The 15,749-nt window shown below is 40.8% G+C and overlaps 1 protein-coding gene across 1 annotated transcript in view; it reads right to left on the reverse strand.

Annotated features, from left to right (window-relative positions):
* The window catches only part of r (carbamoyl-phosphate synthetase 2, aspartate transcarbamylase, and dihydroorotase rudimentary), a 228,192-nt gene that overhangs the window by 53,476 nt on the left and 158,967 nt on the right, over positions 1 to 15,749 (reverse strand). The window lies entirely within an intron of this gene.

A 15,749-nucleotide genomic window follows, 5' to 3' on the forward strand; every position in this document is an offset into this window, starting at 1 on the left:
TAGGAGTTTCTAGTGCTTACAAACCGCATCCATACTCATTACTTTCTAAAACGAGAGCGTTACGTGCTTTGCACTACTTGAAGTACCAAACACTCGAAGGCAGCTTCATATTACCGGCAGAAAACCTTGCTGAGGTTGTAAACACGATGGCTTGAAAAGAGCTCAAGCGGTCCTTCAGGACTTCGATGCGGCCTCATCTTTTCTCAAATTGGCCAGATCATAAATTCCAAACGCGGGGCGGCACACCCTCAAATGTGTTGTCCCTCGGCTTGAAGAGTAGACAAATAACCATGTTATGGTGTCTGTCCTCTGTCGAGCAATAATATATGACAGGAAATCCAGGAAAGTTGGATTCAAAAATACGCCGCTGTTCCTTCTCGGAGAATTCTGATTGATGGCTTGACAAGAATGGACATTGTTGTCCGTTACGAGAAATTCAACTTTGTTATGGTGAAATTTTTCGTTTTACAGGAATTATGTTCTTCCTTCTCTTTCCTCTATTCGAATGCAATCTCGCTTGCACACACAAGAAATTAATGAATTACTGATTTAGAAGCGCGAGGCCCTGTGCGGCGGCACGCGTCGCACACCCCTAACGGCGGCCCTGATGGGAAGTCGTGAATCACATTGTAGAGTCGTTCGTTTACGATAATTTTTTTTATAATTTTGAAGAATATCTGCTTGCAAGTAAGCCGAATAGTGATCAATTGCACTAAGTTATAATCCCAATAGTTATAACTCTATAACATGATAAATAGTTATTATTAAACACAAGTTATTACTGTATTAACATAGTCAAACAACAATACCCGGGTAGAATGGGTGGGGCAGAATATGAAAGAAGGAAAAAAAATTAAAAAATCCAAGAGCCAAAATATAGAACAATTGTAAAGAAATTGATGAAGAAAGGAGGCTCTATTAGAAGAGTTAGAGTCAAGTAAAGATGATGATCAATCAGAAAGATAGGCATGTCTTTACTGTACTCCACTTCGACAGAAGGCTGAATGTCGTGTGTTCTGGTTAAAAAGTGGTCCCGCAATTCGTGTGCTAGTATAGACAGTGATTACCAGTGGCGCAGAGAGGGTGGGGGCTGATGGGGCTACAACCCCCTCCGAAATTGAGAAAATGAAAATTTTCAAATAAAATCAGTGAAAAACTCTAGAAAAAACAGAGTGGTAAATGCAAACCTTTCTTGTATTGACCCCCGATTGCCATTTTTGAAAGTATAAATTTATAAATGTACGAAATTGTTTATGTCGTCCCTCTTTAAAATTTCAGCCCCTCCCGAAATTATTAAGAAAAAGAGAATTAAAGTATCTTACTTTGTCTTCAATAGGTTCCTGGAATATATCCACAATTGTTCTTTTCTTAGAATTGCTTGGCTTTGCAGGAATTGCAGGACCCTCTGGGAACAAAATCTTGTATTCCTTTTTGTGAGAACGCATCAAATGTCTTTTCATCCCTGTTGTTGACCCTTGAGTCATCTTCACCTCCGTCTCTTTCTTTGTCCTCTTGCACACCAGGCACGTGGCTATTTTATCGCGAGGATTTAATGTTTTTCGAATTTCGAAATATTCATGGAATTAACTTTTAGTCTTTTTACGTACATTGGAAGTAGAGGCCGACGTTGAAGACGGAGGTTGATCCGATTCCGGCTCGGAAAAATCCGGTTTGTACTCACTTCCTTCGTCACTTGAAACGTCAACACAGTCCTCTTCCTCAACCATTGTCCACAACACTTCACTGTATTTTAGTTTTTTCCTTGGTCGACTCATGTTTGTTTCTTTTCACACAGTTGGAAAAAAAAGTAACAAAACACAAAATAATACTCGCAGAAAACGTGATCACACAATACGACCACCACCCTACAGCAACGAATAACGAATACTAACTGTCGAGTCGACTGAACAAGGGTCTTCTGCAGCGTTGCCAACCCGTCAGCTACGAAAAGTGCTGTTCGAACTGTGAAATTATGCTAGAATGCCACCCAATTGTGCTAGGGCAGTATTAGTATTATTATTATTAACAATATATTTTATTACTATTTTCAGATGTTATATTTTATCCCACCCTAAGATATATTTATTTAAGTCGTTTTTTTGCCTTAGGGTCTCTGGGAGTAAGTAGGACAATGTGGGTGAATGAAGAACTGATGAAATGGTCTATGGACTATGGGATGGAAAAAAACATAATTACATGTCCATACCTTACCAAGTGTCGAACTAGGACATGTGGCTCAGTATATTTGTAAAAATACTTCACATATTTTTTCCTAGCAGATGGGGAGAGGGAAGATGACATGACAAAGTTAAGCGTCATTACCTTTCAATTACTGCAGGGTTTGGGGGGGGGGGGAGGGGGTTGGTGTATAATTCACAAATATCTTTCATATACTACTGCATTTTTTTTGCATTATATAGAAGGACGTATTAACCCATTTCCACCTCCAACACCACCTTGCTAGAGACACACACTTTTATGCTAGTTCTTTACAACTTTCAAATGCTCATACAATGCATTTCTATGTAAACTAACAATTTTTCCAAATAAAAAAAGGAAAGGAAAGAAAAAAAGGTGCTCACCAAACGAAAAAAATAAAAACTGCCTTTTGCCCACTCCTTTCTATAGACGGTGTTAAAGGCGGAGCTACTGCGGAGCATGCGTACTCGTCTGGTCCCCCTCAAACATCCGGTTACGCTTAGGATTCTATGGACGTTAATACGAAAGGGCAAAATAGTGATTCTTTTACAAGGAAATAGGGTGTCGGCTGTGTAGCATATGGTTGCACAGTTCGATCGGGAACAAATTTATTGAGTCAAGTATCACTTCGTAGGTTTCTGAAGGACGTAGAGACGAAACCTGTTGCTACAAGCAGAACGAGAAAGGACTGGTACCCGGGAAGGATTTTTACGACTTGCATTTTGTTACAAACATGTTGATCGTTTATCTGCGTATTGTGTTGTGGTGAAAAGCGCGCCTCTTAGTGAGGTTTCAAACCGAAGCGACACGCAACAGCAGTGGTTCGTACCGAAGTGGCAAGCGACACAGGCACATTTAGTCTATAAATAAGCATTTACCGCTCATGGGAAATCAAGTCTCAGGCGGCACAATTCACGCCATTGGGAATCTGAGCGACACGTGCAGCTTGTCGTATCGCTTCGTTTCGAAATATTTCATTGATCATTAAGTGGCACGGAGATTACACACCGAAGCGACAAGCAACAGCCCCTTTACTCTAAAGGAATCAATTCATCTTGCATACGAGTACAACAGAGCGAGTCGACACGATGTATGGTACTGAGAAAACAACAGTCCAGTCCAAGCGACACGTAAGGAAGCTTTCAGACTGCAGCGATACGTGTCTCTTGGAAATCAATATTAAAAAAACAATACCTTCCGAACGATAAATTGCAGGTATCGCTTGTCGCTCGGACTGGGCCGCTTTCTCAATAACGTGCATTGTGTTGCCGCGGCCTGTTATTTGCGCAAGCGTGACTTGTGAATGGTTTGCTTTAGATCGAATGCTTCTGTGCGAAACCCCGATATCGCTTGTCGCTTCAATCTGAAAACTCCCTTGTTACTTGAAGTAAATTCGTGCAAGAGAAAGTGGCATGCCATATCATAGGTTTTCCTCAGGCGGAAAGGCGACGTTGAAAGCACATATATTTACTAGCATTTGTTATGTGTCATTACTTCTGCAGATTTGTTGGCAAAGATTCACTTAAGCATACTTTATAAAATAATAATATCACTTGTTTTATAGAATTATCTTTCTCTCACTTTTCCATTTACAAATAATTCAATATATTTAAACGTTCGTCGTGCGTGTACATGAGATACTTGTATGTACGTAGATTCTGTAGTACGTAGTGTGCTATACAACTGGCGGCCACAAAGACACGTCATATTTTAATAATCTGCTTTGCAGTTGATCTTCCGACGGATTCTAGACGTCCACTCCTTCATAGTAGAAGTTTAACAAATACCTTTCTTGTCTATCGTCGCATAACTGATGAAAACAAGTGCTCATTTCTTACTTCGTATGCTGGTGAATCTGCACTGGCAACAACGGGGACTGGCCTAAACCGGAAGTTCCGGGGGGACCGAGCAAGACCTCACCAATGTTTATGTTTACATTTTTAACACGGTCTATATTTCTGAGCATACGACTCCCATTTCTGGTTTAAAACCCCACGTTTTTTTTTCTTTTAGGAAGTTTCAGTTACTTCTTTTGCTATTAGTACTCATTTTTCGAAATTGTGCCAAATATATTTTATATAAAAAAATTAAAAAGCAGGGAAAAATCACTCACAATACACTCAAAAACACGCTCAAAAATATACTGAAAGATGCACGCACGAAGAATTAAATGCTTCCGAAATGATAAGATGGCAAATCGACTGATGGCCGCGTGCACCAACGCCGATTATTTCGAAGTTCAGATGAACAAGATCAATTTTAATCCACTCTAAATGAACTTGGTTTAAAGATTTGCATTGCACCAACGAAAAACGACGTTCACGAGATTCCGTTCAAATGATCTGAGATTAATTTGTAAGGCTATACCTGATTGGTTGGCTAAAACAAATGACAATCAAGAACCCCACCGAGTAGTGTGATGTGTTAAAGTATCAACGTGTAGGAGAAGAAAGTAATTTCGGGCCGCAAATTTATCTGAATTTGAGAAATGTACTGATCAACCTTGTCGACGAGTGCAAGGATGTAGTAGGGTGTAGATAAATAATAATCTTAAAAAAGAACTGACGGCGCAAGACAAAAGAATAAGGAGAAAGCATGGAACCTTCTTCTACGGGACTTCAATGCCTTACAAAATGCATTCGCGAGAGAACAGCGTACGCTGAACCTCGCCCGCTCAATAAAGATATTTTATTATTATTATTACTGTATTGTGGTAAGTATTTGAATTTTTCATTTCTTAATTCTTATATATTTATATTGTTGTGTTGTGTAAATAGCCAGTAACATGTATTTTCGTAAATTTATACAATTAAATTTCCAACACCATGTAGCAATATCGTAACATTGCTCTGTTCTAATTTACCTTGCACTTGCACATGTTTTGTGTCTGGGATAGAAAGTACAGTATTTAGAAACATTTCGACTTTGCACCACAGAACCACAAATTATTATTATTATTTTGGCAGTTTTTAGATTACTTTACACATTTCTCGAATTATCAGCATTGTACAGCCAACATCTCTAGCGTTTGCACGCCCTCGATATCACTTTCCGCTCTTTTTATATTTAAAAACAACTGCCTGCAGTCGAAGCGTCAGTATCGTGAACCAGGATCCGACACCAAAACGGTGGCGAATGGCCGATCAGAAGATAAACTCGTTTTGATGTTCCTAGATCGCGATCAAGTGCTGAACCGTCTTCGTGCAATGGAATTTATCAGTGATCCTTTCCCGATCCGAGTTTAAAATTTGATCTTCGTTCGTGCACACGGCCATGAACCGAACCGAACACAAGCTGAAGACAAAGATGGTCAAAATTTGCCGACAAAGGAGGGCGTCACATGAGCTTTATTTGTCAACCCAACTTTCTACTAAACATTCCTTGCGAAAATACAGGCACCTCAAATGACTGACCACTTGTGTCAGTGCTGGGAAAGGACAAACTTTTGAGGGTGGGCCGCCACAACCCTCCTCTTCGATTTTATGGCAGGAAGATGTGGAAGACATGAAAGGCGTTGGTGGGGGACGGGATCCCTAGGCCGGTTTACTCTCTTTTGTTGGAAACATGTCCATCCCTGAAATAGAGATGTGCAGTTAATTTTATTTTTACTTCTTCAGAGCACTTTCCTTTGAGTTCAATATCTACCGATGGTTGCAGATTATGCTAGATTTGGCTGTTTTGCCAAACACAGGGTGCTAGGTGCCAAAGACGGTTAAATTATGCTAGGTTTAGCACCATTATGCTAGGGTTGGCATCGCTGGACTCTTCTGAGCTTCTCTCACCCCCGCTGGAGCGGTAACTCCGAGACACTTGCCGTTTTATGATCCTGTATAAGCAGTGTGGCATTTGTAGGGGAGATGGGGGGGAATTCCCCCCTCTGGGTACTTGTGTCCCCCTCTCTGCTTGATAAATTTTATCCCAGGAGGGAATGATATTTTGGGGGGAAACAATAAATATTGGCAATTTACTCTGTCAGACAACTGGAAGCTGTAATAGGCGAACACAGATGTGGCTTCAAGCGCTGTTCCATTCTTGGAACTGTCAAGTGGCCAGGGTTGTCCACAGAATTGCCACCGCAATCAATGTGAAAGTTACAAATGAGTTGTCACGTGACTCGAACTTGTCACACAGAACATCTGTATTTGTATAAGTGGACCAATAGTGCACGAAGATAGCTTACATGAAATTTTTGACGTGAGCGCGATAGCCCTTTACGAAATATTTTTTTAAAGAACAACTGTGCTCTTTTTTAGAACAATGAACTAGATTCCTTTGTGAAGCAAGAATGTTAGTGGATAAAGTTAGCATTACGAGTTCCCGATTCTGTAATATCAGGAATCTGCCTTCAAAATGAACTAAATCTGGTGGCGGTGAAGGCTGTGTTGGTCAAGTGATGGGTTCTGAAAATTTGGAAGTGGATCTGCACACGAAGGCAGGAATATTAAAGTGGCGCGTTCCTTTTGATTAGTGTTGCCCACGAGCGACACGGAAGTATCACACTGAAGCAACGAACGACAGGGACACTTCAGTTTATAAGCAAGCATTAATCGCGCATGCGCGGATAACCCTCGCGACAATATACACGGTATCCAGAAAACGGCCAAAGTAGAACAACAAGGAAGCAACAAACGAGATGTGGAGCTTCGGTTCGAAGAGTTTCCTGTGAGGAAGATTTCTTCACACCAAAGTTACAGGCCACAAGCGACACGAGTCGCTTGGAAGCGAACTTTCAGTAGTCAATGCAGCCTTTCGAACAGATGTCTTGTCGCCTCGGTCTGTTGTTCACGGATGCAGGGTGAATGTTTTCCTTCAGACTGAAGGGGATTCTGTCGCTTGGGTGTGAATTATACGTGTCGCTTGTTGCTTCGGTGTGAAATTTCCACAAGATAGCTTTCAGGTTGAAGCGACAGGCGACAAGCGACACAGTGTTTTCGCACCAAAGCAACAAGCGACACGCTCCTTTAGGGAGATTTCAGACCGGAGCGACAAGAGACACATGTTGCTTTGGAACGAGGCAATTAACAGCAACGTTTCACAGCGTAGGAGCATGGCAGACCGCACAAACCTGCGTTCGATTGGTGAAATCCTAAAGCGACATGTGTTACGGGTCGCGTGTCACTTCGATGTGAAATCTCCCTTAGTCTATAAGCAAGCTTTCACTGTGAATTCACTACCAACAGGCAGAGGCGACACAATGCACGCTATTAAAAAACGGCCCAGTCCGAACGACACGCAAGCGACAAAGCAACACGTGCCGCTTGCCGGTCTACTCGCTTTCGTTCGGAAGGTTGCATTTACTACTGTGGGTTCATTTCCAAGCGATACTTATTGCTGTCGTATGTCGCTTATTACTCCTATGACTTTAGGCAATTTTATGGTCGTTACGTCAAAGCAGAGTATCTAATTGAACTAGCTTTTACTAGGTTTCTTATAGCCGCGGTGGTGTAGTCGTTAGGGCATCTGACTGCCAGGCGGGAAACCCGGGTTCGATTCCCGGAGTGGGTGAATAAAGGTCGGAATTATTCCGCATTGTTCCCGCATAAAGAGCTCGGGGCTCACAGCCTCATATGAATGGGTGCATGGGGGCAATCCTGGAGGGCAAAAGCGGACGGAGTGTGATGCTGATCACTTCGCCTCCAAAATGACCTTTCCCCCACATCCCGTAAATGTGCCTTCATGGCACTATGTTATATGCACTTGGAACTTTACCTTTACCTAGGTTTTTAGTGCGAAATCTTTGGAGTTTGCAACCAGCACTCGAAGCTGCTGTGAATTTTGAAAAGAGGGTCGCAAATAAAAGAAGGGTCTGTTTGAGCGAGAAATTTTATGACGATTGTCGCCAGTATGGCTGGAACAGGGACGTAGTAAACAATGGCAGTGACTACCTCCGGATCGTTTTGCGGAAGAATGAATGGAAGAGAGCTCTTGGGGTAGCAGATAGTTGTCAGATTTAAGGTATTCTGAAGAAATTTTAGTAGGAAGATAAGGTAGTTGGGACGCGAGGCTAAAGTCTGGGCAAATTCGTTACGGACAACGTGTGACGAATTAGGATTTTTCGAGGGGAGAATCTTGCAGATCTTCTTTATTCATGTAATAGAAGCTGTTTTGGGTTTCCAAAGAAAATGCTTTATTCCGAATAAATAAATATTTGCAATTGATTAGTTATTTTATTTATATTTTTTCGAGACTTTCGAGACGAGACGAGACTTTTCAGGAGACAGGTGGTCAGTCTCGTCCCGCCTCGAATTTTAGAAAGGCTGTCCCGTCTCGTAGGCAACACTACTTTTGATTGTTGGTTGTCTGGGAAAAATTTAACAAATGAAAAATTACACGGCCATGGCTTGATGTATTTAGTAATGTTACACATTACATTATCTTTCAACATCACTGAAGTAAAACACATGGGCCGGTCCCCGTAGCGGAGTGGTTAGCGCATTGTGTTACGACGTCAAGGGTCCCGAGTTGTAATCCCGGCCTGGGCATGGGTATTTGTGATTGTCCATTCATCAATTTCATCATATCATCACTCATCCTCCTCTTCGCCATTAGCCAAAAGTGGCAGACAAATGAAGTAAAATAAAACTAACTAAATCAATCAATCAATCAATCAAACTAACGAACTAAATCACATGGGCGCGTTGGAATGTGGTATCCTTTGTTGGAAATATTTTTAAGTTTGAGCATGCACCGCAGCGCCAACTTGTCAAAATTATTGGGGGCGGGGGGGGGGGGCGTCTGATCACTGAAATGAATGAATGAATGACTCACTCCCTCCTTTTTAAAAAATAAAAATTACGTCTTCGTATAGCAGTTTTTAAGCAGCTATTATATTCCTCATGCAAAAGAAATGTAACATGAAAAACGTTTAGAAAATGTTTCAAAGTCTTTTTATGTCTTTTGTGTCTGGCAATTTGTTTTCTATATAACAATTAAAATTTTTACTGAAAATTATGTATTTACATTAAAAGGCCAACCTAACAGTTTTATGCTGGCCTCCGTAGCCGAGTGTGTTGGGTGGTCGACTCAAATCTCTTTGATCCGGAGGTCTCGGGTATCGTACGTGGGCCGTTCAAGTCAATCGGGGACTTTTTTTTTCCAGGTTTAAATAGACGCCTAGGCTGGAGGTTTTGTATGCAGTAGGAACTGGCAACTGTGTGCTGTTACTGGTAGGCGGCGCTCATTTCCCGCGTTTCTGCATAGATCGTTATTCAAGATGGCGGACAACAGTGTGAATGTCTACATGGAACAGCGTGTTGTGATGAAGTTTTTAGTGAACGAGGACAGAAAACCTGCAGAAATTTACAGAAGACTTCAGGCTCAGTACGGTGATGAGACACTCTGTCGCAGTAAGACATTTGAATGGTGTAAGCGCTTCAAAGATGGCCGTATCTCTATTACTGACGATCCCGGTCGTGGTGGATCACAGCCCACGGCAATCATTCCTGGAAACATTCAGCGCGTGGAGCAGCTGATCCTGGACAATCGTCGCATAACCTGTCGTGAAATTGCAAGTATCAATACTATACCATCAACAGTGAGTATTACTGCAGTTCTGCGTGATGTGCATAAGAGTTTATGGAAGAAATGTCCGGGTTTCATCACAAAGGGTGTTCTCTTTTTGCAAGACAATGCACGACCGCATACCGCTCAACAAACATTCCAAACATTCCAGGAAATCGGCTGGGAGATATTACCACACACCCCCTATAGTCCTGACTTAGCGCCAAGTGATTTTCACCTGTTTGGACCCCTGAAGGAATTCCTTGGAGGAAAACATTTCAACACTGATGATGAAGTGAAGAATGTTGTCCTACAATGGTTCCGCCGTAATGATAAATCCTTCTATGCGGAAGTATTCCAGGCGTTAGTTAAACGCTGGGATAAGTGTATAACTGTAGCAGGAGGTTATGTGGAAAAATAAATCCAGTTACCACACTTTGAAATTTGTTCTTCTATTTTTTTTAAAAAAAAAGTCCCCGATTGACTTGAACGACCTAGTACATATCAATATTGCCTGAAAGTCGTGTTTAGGACCTCAAATTGTTCAGAATTCACTAAACAACATACTGGTATAATTGCCATATCAACTCGTTAGTTTGAAACTCTTTTTAGTAAAAATGTTAACAATAATCATAATTATATACTTTGTATATAGTAATACGTCTTGTGTTTTGCTGTCTCCGCTCTTAGCCCCTCCAAAGTTGATGGTTTAACGGTCTCATCCCCCCTCCCCCCCCAGTTGATGGTCTAGACTCTAGAACATTTCAAATGTGTATTTAAAGTTAAGTTTATGGGGCACAATTCAGAGTAAACTTTACAAGAGAAGCAAAATAATACATTAGATCCTCTTAAGCAAAATTATATACATAAAAGCCGAAATCACATTGATTCGCAATGTGACTCAGGAATTCCGAACCTAACTTCCGTGTCTTCGATTTTGAGTAATGGTCATATATAAAAGGTCGTTTCATGTTTATATTTTTAATATTTATGATTGTCTGCATTTAAAGTTAAAAGCTCATCTTTATTACGTTAATTTTTCATGTAACTTGTCAAAGTGTGCTCCATTTTAGTGTAACTAACCGCTCAGTCGTTTCTATTAGCTTTTCGAAGGTCGACTGAATTATTGTTTTTTTTGTTTAATGAGTACGTTAAATTGCAAGGTCGTGCGAGTGTGGTATTCTTCATTGTGTAGTGATTTTGTAATTTTTTGCTCACGCCGATGATTAATTTGTGTATTCCGGCAGATGGAGCCAATTAAGTTTTGCATCACTATGTAGAGGTGTAATTGTTCTCAAGGGACGAGAGGCTTCTATGTATTACCGCCGTCCGAGAAACTTGGTAAATGTCGTACTTGCGGCTTTGATGCGTACGTTCATTTGAACGAAATGTTCAACTACGCAGACCTAATTTTTTTGATGATTGTTTTTCCGAGGGCTGGCGCAAATATTGATAGAAATGAGCACAGGAGCGGGCAGACTAACGACCTAAATTCAAGTTAACGTTTAAACAAAAAGGAAATGGTACGTTGATTAAATCCGTGACATGTATGTGTATTTCTATGTTGACAATCCCCCAAGAGTGCGAATGACTGAGAGAATGAATCAGGGGGACCTGTAAGATGTTTGTTATCCCAATATTTCTTTGATTACAATATATACATATTTTACTGTTCGTCCGAGTTATCATTTGATACTTTCAGGTACAGTGCTATTTGCTGTTTTTGTTTCAGTGCCGACAGATTTCAGGTAGATTTTAAGGTGTCATATTTCAAGGTATTTTATCCCCGCCTCGCACTAGTACGACAACAATGACCGTCTCAGAACCCGAACTAAAAACCTGGATTGTTTGCAATCGCATGAACGGCTTTCACGCCTGATAGTGGTTTGTAACAATTGGCCCGCCTAACAGGGGATTGTAATATTTGGCCCCGTGAACAGGTAGCATTGCCGGTGGTTGTAACAGTCGGCAGATATCGATACATCGGCATCGGCTCAGCCCTAGTAATTTATGTAGCAAAACAAATTCCTAAGACATACAAAGTATTCTTGCATGGAAAAAATTCTTGTTTGTAAGAAAAAATGGAATTTTGAGTTTTGTATCTAAAAGAACCACTTTTTCGGATTAATTTCAAACATAAGTGTGTAAGAATAAACAAGATTACATCTTTTCTGAGATTTTAAAACGCAGGACCAGCAGCTGCGATCGGGTGCCAAAACTAGGGAGAGAGCAAGGACAGTTTACTTTTCGTTGGTAGACAAGGATTAGCATTAAGGGTCCATAGGACGGGGGCAAACCGTGGGGGCAACTGGTCCTCCACGCCACTGCGCAGGACCATTTCATAAGTGTACAAAAAGTATACAAAAAAATAAGTAGTACAAGTCAAGAGCAGGAAAATTCGGACATGCTATTTTCGTGAAAATTTACATTTACAATCTGTTTATTGTAATGTGGCTTATTACGTGAGTAAACGCATGTGGTGAAGTGAAAAATTTGTTCTCGAATTTCTTGCTCTTTAGCTTCAATCATAATCTTTCATGCTAATTTCTTGTTGAGAGTACTCTTCTGTTTGCAGGGCTGTGCGAAATTGTTTGAATATTGACATCTAAATATCGACGGTGTTCGGGAAAACGTAAATTCCGTTGCTTTTATCTAAGTCCACTGAATCAAATAAAATATTTTAAGTATAATTTAATATTGAACATGTGTTGATATGATCCAACACGTATATCATGTCTATAATGTTTGCTACTAAAAGAATAAAAATTAAAAAAACTGTTTGCTGTAAAATTACATCTTTTGATTTCCCCCGAACACCCTAGATATAGAGGTCGATTATTTTACAATATCGACTAGGTATCCATTGAATATCTTTCGGTCTAACTTCCGAATTCTAATTTATATCCAGTAAGAACTGATAATCGTATAGTTTTCATTCCGATGAGCAAAACGGGATTTCAACCCACGCATAGACAATGCAATGACGTTCAAATATAAGTAGGATCATGAAAAAAAAAATCAATCACTGATACTTGACAAATCTCACTTCAAACTTATCGCACTAAGAGCAAATCTCGAATCCCAACAACAACTACAAAGAAGCCTTCGTTCTCTGTACTGACGACCCCGCCCCCTCTCCCCATACTCCCTGTGAGTAGGAAGACAAGAAGGATTAGTAGGGATAACCTATCGGCGCCAGTTGCTACTTAAATTGACACACCAGTCTTTTCTCTTCCTACTTCTGCCTTAATACAGTCCATGTTGACCCATTTCATGAAGCATGCTCACACTACTGCTACCCAATACTACAAAATCCCTCCCTTTTGTCTAATTTGTAATCGTTAAGATTTGATCTGTTTGCACTACATGTCCAAGTGGACGAGTAAATTACGTAGCTACTAAGTCTTGTATTCGAAGTGCCCCTGGTTTGATTCACGTCATGAAACTATGAGAGGCCTAGTTTTCCTGTTGCTACAACTTTCGATAAATGTGACCTTTACTTAAACTTTATTACTTTAATTGATCGATAAATATACTAAATTCACACCATAATTACAAATATATTGGACGAATCTATGACTATTTTGCTCAAGGTTATTAGAAATCTTGAAACTAATACGAAATGGATGGCTTGGATATACATATAGATGTCTTGCGGAATTTGATGCAAGACATCCATGGTTCCACAGCCATCGAGGGAAATAATATACAGGAAGCAGTGGGATTAGGATATCATATTCTCGAAAGGGCCGGAAGTCATATGATAAAGGGAGAGGGGAAGGGGGGCAAACATGTTAAGGGGGGGTGGTACAACGAGAGATGCAAAATAATGAAGAAAAGGTTGGACCGAGCTTTGAAACTCTACAGAAACACAAATAGCGAAGAGGGCAGAAATAACTACCTCATGGTCAGAAGAGCGTATAACAACATTTTAGAGCAAGAAAAAGAAAAATGGCAAGTTGAAAAATTCGAAGAAATTAGAAAGGCAATCTCGGAGAGGAATATTTCGGCATTATGGGGAGTTCTACGCACATTGAGGGGTCAGAAAAACAACTGGGTGCATATTGAGCCACATATTTGGGAATCTCACTGTCGTTCTTTACTTGGAGGGGAGGGGGAGACATCTCGAACAGAAATTGCACGGGAACGTTACTTCCTAGGGGACTACATACCGATACTTGATGAGGATATACGAGTGGATGAGCTAAGAATGGCGATTGGGAAATTGAAAAAAGGGAAAGCGGCTGGATTGGATAATATCGGAACGGACTTCTTTAAAGCAATTGGGGAAGACATTAATATGTTAGAAAATATCCGTAGACTACTAGATAAGATTTTCAAAGAGGGACATTTCCCGAAGGACTGGGCCACATCAATAATTTGCCCTATATATAAAGGCAAGGGGGATAGGAGCGACGCGGGCAATTTTAGGGGTATCTCTTTGCTTCCAATATGGAGCAAAATATATACGCATATTTTAAACCGTAGAATACAAAAGTGGTCAGAAATATTTGATAAAATTTCCCCTTTACAAGCAGGATTCAGGAAAGGGCATAGTACCCTAGATAATATATTCATATTGCACACATTAGTACTTGAGCGAATTAAAGAGAAACGAAAAAAGTTGTACGCGTGCTTCATTGATTACGAGAAGGCGTTTGACAAAGTTCACAGGGGTATTTTGTGGGGGAAACTGCAAGAAAAAGGAATGTCGGCGCGCATGATAAGGGCGCTACAAGCTATTTATGAAAACGTACAATTTTGTGTGAGATGCGATGGCCACAGAGTATCATCATTACAACCCTCGCATTCCGGGTTAAAACAAGGATGTATCCTGTCGCCAATTTTATTCTCTCTCTTCATTGATTGGGTGGCGAACGAAGTATCATGGGAGCAGGGCGCAACCCCATCTATAGGGGAGCAAGAGATACCTGTACTCTTGTATGCGGACGATATAGTCATCATGTCGGAGACAATAGAGGGGCTACAAAGGGGACTAAATAGCATATACGAGGGGTGCCAAAAATACAAAATGACAGTTAACATTAAAAAAACTAAAATCATGGCTTTCAAAAATGGGTATACTTTCAGCAAACAAGAAAAATGGAATTACGGGGGGGAAGTAATCGAGCCTGTCAAGCGTTTCACGTACTTAGGAGTAACATTATCTATGACTGGAAGTTGGACGCAACATATACAGACACGAAAAAGCAAAGCAAAGCTCGCAATAGACCAAGTAATACGTACCATAAGTAAAGTACCGCAAATGCCGTTCTCAGTGATTCAGGGTTTGTACAAGTCAATAATAACAGGAACTATGAACTATGGGGTTGAACTGTGGGGGGCAAGAGGAGGGAGCACAGTCGCAAGCATTCAAACAGAATACTACAAAAAAGTGTTGTGTGTAAGTAGAAGTACTGCCAATTGTGGGGTACTTAAAGAATTAGGTCTAAGCAAAGAGACAGTACAAGCTAGGATGAGAACTTTAAAGTATTGGCTTCAGCTAGCAAGGGAGGGTAACACGACACTTAAGGGTCAATGTCTGATAATGCAAGTAAGAGAAGAAAATACACGGAACTGGGCGAGGGATATAAAAAACATGTTGAACTCTATTGGGATGGGGTGGGTTTGGGAAGCAGGAGGGAGGGTAGATACATCAGTTGAAAATCAAATTAGAGGGAGACTTATGGACATAGACAGACAAGAAATACTAGCCGACTGTCAGACGAAGACTTCACTAAGAGATCATTTGAAATCAAGGGATTGGGGGAAAGCAAGATACATAAACTTGGTAGGCAAAACAGAAAGGGGAGGGATAGCATGGTTCAGACTGGGGGGTTGGAAACAAGTAAAAATTAAGAATGAAGCAGGGGAAACTATATGCTCTTTGTGCGGGGAGGGAGAGACGGGCGAGCATCTGCTCTCTGCCTGCCCCTCTACGCGTGATTTACGGGACAAGTGGGTTGAGAACGTAACAGAGAGGGAAATAATGGAAGTGGTAGAAGACAGAAGAGGAATCATAAGTGAGATAGTGCAACGAGTGGGGAGAT

Source organism: Lepisma saccharinum, chromosome 1, assembly GCF_977018435.1.
Source record: "Lepisma saccharinum chromosome 1, izLepSacc3.1, whole genome shotgun sequence".
NCBI lineage: Eukaryota > Metazoa > Arthropoda > Insecta > Zygentoma > Lepismatidae > Lepisma > Lepisma saccharinum.